Genomic DNA, 6,000 nt, shown 5'->3' with positions numbered 1-6,000 from the left:
AATCTAAAGGACTCTTTGTGGAGCTTTGAATTGGTCTAGCCATCCTAGAAAGCAATTCAGAACTATAGCCCCAAAGTCAGTATGCTTTGATATGCTTTGATCCCCTACACCAGAGCTATAATAAAAGAAGGAAGGTTGGAATCATACATAAAGTGTTTTAAGGTTTACAAAGAGCTTTACAATCACTTAACCTGTTAACCTCAGTTTCCTCAAATGCAATAAAATGAGGACAATAATAGTATCTACCTTGAAGGATTTGGGGAGGATCAAATGAGATAATATCTGTACATTGTTTGGCACAGTGCCTGGCACATAGTAAGTGCTATATAAATGCTTATTTCCTCTCTCTACCTCCCCTAAGTGACAGACTGGAGGTACAGAGTGAGCCATACATTTTTAGACATGGCCAATGTGTAGATTTGTTCATTTGTAATAAGAAAAAACTTTGAGGGGGTATAGATATTAGTGACAGTGATTGCAAATATAGAAAAAAGTATCAGTGAAACATTATTTTTAAATGCATGGAAGAGAATAGAAGGAAATTCAGAGAGCGAGACAGAGAAGCAGAATAGTTTTGAACTAACATTGAATTAATTATATACCTTTAAAAAAGAAAACCAAATTGTACATAATCAAGATTCATAGTTTCATATATGGGGGAAAATATATGGTTGAAAAATGCCTAGTACCTGAATTATGTCACACAGTTCATTGGGAAATTCATTTACTTAATCTATTTCCACATATCTTTTGAATAGGCTTCATAAATGGATAATAACTTGGACCCAGAAGGGACTAGGAGAAAAGAAGACTGGGAAATTACGTGCTTTCAATATCCCAAGTGCCTACCTAAAGCAATAATCTTATCTTTTTTTTTTTGGCAGGGCAATGAGGATTAAGTGACTTGCCCAAGGTCACACAACTTGTGAGTGTCAAGTGTCTGAGACGGGATTTGAACTCAGGTCCTCCTGAATCCAGGGCCAGTGCTTTATCCACTGTACCACCTAGCTGCCCCTAATCTTTTCTTTTTTTTAATTAATAAAGTATTTTATTTTTTTCCGTTACATGTAAAGATAGTTCTCAACTTTTGTTTATACAAGCTTTACAATTTCAGATTTTTCTCCCTCCCTCCCCTCCCTCCCCCCCTCCCCTAGACAGCAGGTAATCTGATATAGGTTTTATATATACATATATATATATATATACACACAAAATAACATTAATCCTATTTCTGCATTAGTCATGTTATAAGAGAAAAAAAATCAGAGCAATGATGAAAAACCTCAAAATAGAAAAAAAACAACAGCATCAAAAACAAAAGAAATAGTATGGTTCATTCAGCATCTATACTCCACAGTTCTTTTTTTTTTTTTCCCTGGATTTGGAGATCCTCTTCCATCACGAGTTCCCTGGAACTCTTCTGTGCCATTGCATTGGTGAGAAGAATATAGTCCATCACAGTAGATCAACACTCAGTGTTGATGTTACTGTGTACAATGTTCTTCTAGTTCTGCTCATCTCACTCATCATCAGCCCACGCAAGACCCTCCAGGTTTCTCTGAACTCCTCCTGCTCATCGTTTCTTATAGCACAATAATATTCCATTGTTTTCTTATACCACAATTTGTCCAGCCATTCCCCAATTGATGGGCACCCCCTCAACTTCCAATTCCTTGCCACCACATAAAGAGCTGCCCCTAATCTTATCTTTTTTAAACCACTGTTTTTTTCATTGATGCTATGTGGCTGCAAATAATAGAATATCCATGAACTTCAAAGAATCAAAATTTCAGGTGACCCAAATGGCAATGAAGTGATGCATGTTCAACCTAAGTAAGATGCAACATATTTCAAACCTATGAAAAAGTGGCATAATGATTATCACACATGAAATGTATGATTATGAAAGGTTGTCATGGACAACTGTATAGCTATGCAGAGAAGTACTGCATGGATATGAGACTGATAAATGGGAAGACCTCTTGTGCTTTGGTTACTTCCTCTATGAAAGATTTATGGGAAGACACAAAACAAGAATTACACAAGATGAACTGTGGTGTGGATAGGTTATAATACATACAGTTCTCTGTAGAGGGCCCTCATATTGATGAAATTATGGGTCAGTTGAAGTTTTCCAGGCAGTGAGTACAAACTCTAGGATTTTAATACATGAATACTTTAAGAATCAGTGATTTCATTAGTTTCAGTACTCCCCACAGGCCACACCTTGTCTATAAGTCAGTAGACAATATTATGACCTGCTATGGCTAAAAACTCATAATGTTGTAGTTCTAGGCTGGTCCTCAATCAATAGTCTATTGGGTATTAATGGGAACATCTTTTGGAATAGGCTGAACGAAATGATTAGTGAGTTCTCTACCAACTCTAAAATTCTGTGATTCTGTTGTAATGGGATAATTAGGGGAGCTCATCTGCTGGACTATGGTTCTTTTCCTGGAGCTGAGCATGAGGTGTGTCCCCTTTTTGTGGGTGGGCCCCTTTGCTAATCGACATATGCACCCAAAGGCTTCTGATTTGTCCCTGTGTACACACCCCTAATAACTGGGACTGTGCTAAAAATGATTGTTGACTGAGTAGGATGAACTGCCCACTTAATAGACTTGAAAAGTAGGATCAACCTTTGCTAACATTCTCTCTTCCCATCTGTTAGGCATGATGGGACCATTCGGTTGTCTCCCTCAGACTTCCATCAAGGTAGGGAGAGGATATGTCGTCTCTCTCCCTGCAGAATCAATGATCTCTGCTTTTATATGGAAGCAAGAGCAAACATGTCCTTTTCTAGGTGAATCTGAGACTGAACAGCATACCCCTGGCTGCCTGTTCTGTTTTGTATTTCTTTCCCTGAGCACAAGTGAGTAAACAGTAATCTTGAGATGGATATTTTCTAACCTTGATAATGACCTTGTGAATTTGAGAGGTCCTGGCCCCTCCTGCTAGTTATTTAGCACAGATAATCCCTGAGACAGTTTTATCAAGGACATGAACACTGCCAGGAGAATAAGCTCAAGCTATACCTCAGCTTCCTAGTAGATAATAGACCTTGAATGAGTTGCTTGGACAGTGCAGAGATGAAGTGAAAGTAAAATGCCATCCTATAAAATGTGTCATGTTTTAAGAATCAAGGGATACACTTTCATGTTTTAAGAATTTGTCAATGAGTGCTTATAAGTTTCCCATATTTTAGTTATTTCATGTATGGTGGGGGAAATAAAGAACTGTTCTATACCCTACATAATTTGTACCTTACCCTTATTTCCCTTTTCAGGAAGGCTGAGTCAAACCTAAGCTTTATTTAAGAGATTTCCCTGGAGTTCTACACTAGGGCAAGGGCATAAGAATATGAATCCAATCTAAATAAGACCGGAGCTGGGGACCCCTAGTGGGAGAGTATGTCCCACCCCATCAACTGTGGGTCATTATGTTGTGATCTCCTTTCAATCTCTCAGTTCAACTAGCTTTTGGTCACAAAGCCATTTCTTGTTATTGTTCAGTTGTGTCCAACTCTTTGTCACCCCATTTGGGGTCTACTTGACAAAGATACTGGAGTGGTTTGTCATTTCCTTCTCAAGATCATTTTACAGATGAGGAAACTGAGGCAAACAGGGTTAAGAGACTTGCCCAGTATCACAAAGCTAATGTCTGAGGCCAAATTTGAACTCATGAAGCTGAGTCTTCCTGACTTCAGGCTCTATCCCCTGCACCAGCTAGCTGTCCATTTTATTTCTCAGTTTGTATCAGACCAAACTGGCAATGGTGAGTAGTCTCAGAACTCTCCTTCAGACAGAAAAGGAGGTGAAAGAGGAAAAAAAAAGGGTGGGGTAAGAAAACTTTTCAATCTCCCTTCATTATGTTCTATAAAAATCATGGTGGGGGGCAGCTAGGTGGCACAGTGGATAAAGCACCAGCCCTGGATTCAGGAGTACCTGAGTTCAAATCTGGCCTCAGACACTTGACACGTAATAGCTGTGTGACCCTGGGCAAGTCACTTAACCCCCATTGCCCCTCCCCCCCCCAAAAAATCATGATGGTTGGGTCTATTAGAGAAGCCTGAAAAGGCTGAAGACCTTTAGCCCATATTCCCTTAGAAACAAACGACAATTTGATCTTTCTTTACAAGAGTCACAGGAAATATGACAGCTCCAAAGAGAAGGAATAAATGGGCACATGGACCTGGCAATAAGGAATTATTATCATCACAGGATAATGTTATTCTACATGGGTCTCATGGATATCAGTGAATAGGGCAATATATTACAGGGCTAAGCACAGTGGGTACGGCAGCAAGGGTTTTGGGGCATGGGGGAACTGAGGAAAGGAGCTATTCTTTGTTGTTTGGAAATAAATTCATGGCCTCTTTGCAGAGGCCATAAGGCTGCCTTCTTAGGGAAAAGTCCATCCACAGAAATGATATCACCCTAAATAAGAAGTCATGCTGAAGCATGCCATATGTCCACCTGCCACACCCTTAGGACAGCTGGGCCTTTCCATCCACCCTGCGGTTCAACCCTCCTCTATGTGTTGTCTCCCCCAATTAGATTTTGAGCTCCTTTCAAGCAGGAACCTTTTTTTTTTAACTATTTGTATCCCCAGCACTTAATGTAAGTGCTGTTTGCATAATTAATATTTAATAGAAGCTTTCTCATTCATTTATTCATCCTATATTAATAGGCACATTCCCAAAGGGCTTTTTACACACTTGATTCTTCCTAAATGTCTGCTTAGTTTCCAGGAGATTCAGAGCTGCTTGGCCCTTCCCTTGTGATCAGTTGCCCTTTAGCTCTGTGGTGACAGATGCCACGTGTCTGAGCAGCAGGGGTCACCTGAAACTGCCAAGGACAAGGTCAGTCACTGCTGAAACACAGGGAGCAGAGGAAGGAGTCAGTGATCTCCGTTATAAAGGAAAATCTAGGTCTCTCTCTTGCCCCAAGAGAGGCTGCAAATCATTAGACTGTTTTTAGGATCAGGATGCTATGTGACCCCCCTCACCTCCTACTCCACCCAACAAGCTCCCTCTAACTTAAGCCCCCCAGACTGCTAACGCTGTGCAAAAAGCCAGGCTCAGCTCTAGGATATGTATACCTGGCAATAAATGCTGCTGTCTGTGGAAACATTAAAATAAATCCCTTTGTCTGAGCTCTGACTGTGGGGGAGGAAGGGAGGTTCTTTGGCAACTCAGTAAATACTGGACAGGTACACAAATCAGATTAGATAAGCAAGGGGTCTAATAACATGATGTACAAAGAAAAAACGGGAAATTGGCAGTAATTCTCGTCTATGGGTCTACTAAACCAAGATATTTGGCTATTTCACAATTGGAAATGGGGTAACTACAAAGGGGGACTGCCAGGGAAACCCCTCAATTCATATCGAGAGACTCTTTCCCCAGGACTTCCTATTTGCCCCCCCACCCTCGCTCCCCCCATCCCCTTTCTATTCCTGGTAACACCAAACTGGCCATCTTGATTAAGCTGAGAAACAATGTCATAACTCATCTGAAGAGGGCGCCAGAGAGCACAGGCAGGCCCTAGGCTTCATGACCTTCCCTGTCTGCAGTTGTGCTTTGGCAAAGAGCACCCTTCAAGTGGACTTCATAGAGGAGCTCATTCCTTACTTCATGGTTCAGCCTAGCCACCACCTCCTACCTGAAGCCTTCCCCAATTTTCTTTTTTGGTGAGGCAATTGGGGTTAAGCGACTTGCCCAGGGTCACACAGCTAGTGTCAAGTGTCTGAGGCCAGGTTTGAACTCAGGTTCTCCTAATTCCAGAGCTAGTGCTCTATCCACTGTGCCATCTAGCTGCCCCCACCTTCCCTAATTTTTAAGGGTCTTTCCCTCCTCAAATTATGTTATATTTACTTGTCTGTGCGCATGTCACATCAGCCTTGAGGGCAGGAGCTGTTTCATTTTGGCATACAGTAGAGAGCTGGCCTTGGAGTTAAGCACTGGGTTCTATTGACCTCGTCACTTAACTTTTCAGTATG

This window comes from Dromiciops gliroides, chromosome 2, assembly GCF_019393635.1.
Source record: "Dromiciops gliroides isolate mDroGli1 chromosome 2, mDroGli1.pri, whole genome shotgun sequence".
In the NCBI taxonomy this organism is placed as follows: Eukaryota; Metazoa; Chordata; class Mammalia; order Microbiotheria; family Microbiotheriidae; genus Dromiciops; species Dromiciops gliroides.
The sequence above is the reverse complement of the archived record's forward strand: the minus strand, read 5'-3'. Positions refer to the sequence as shown.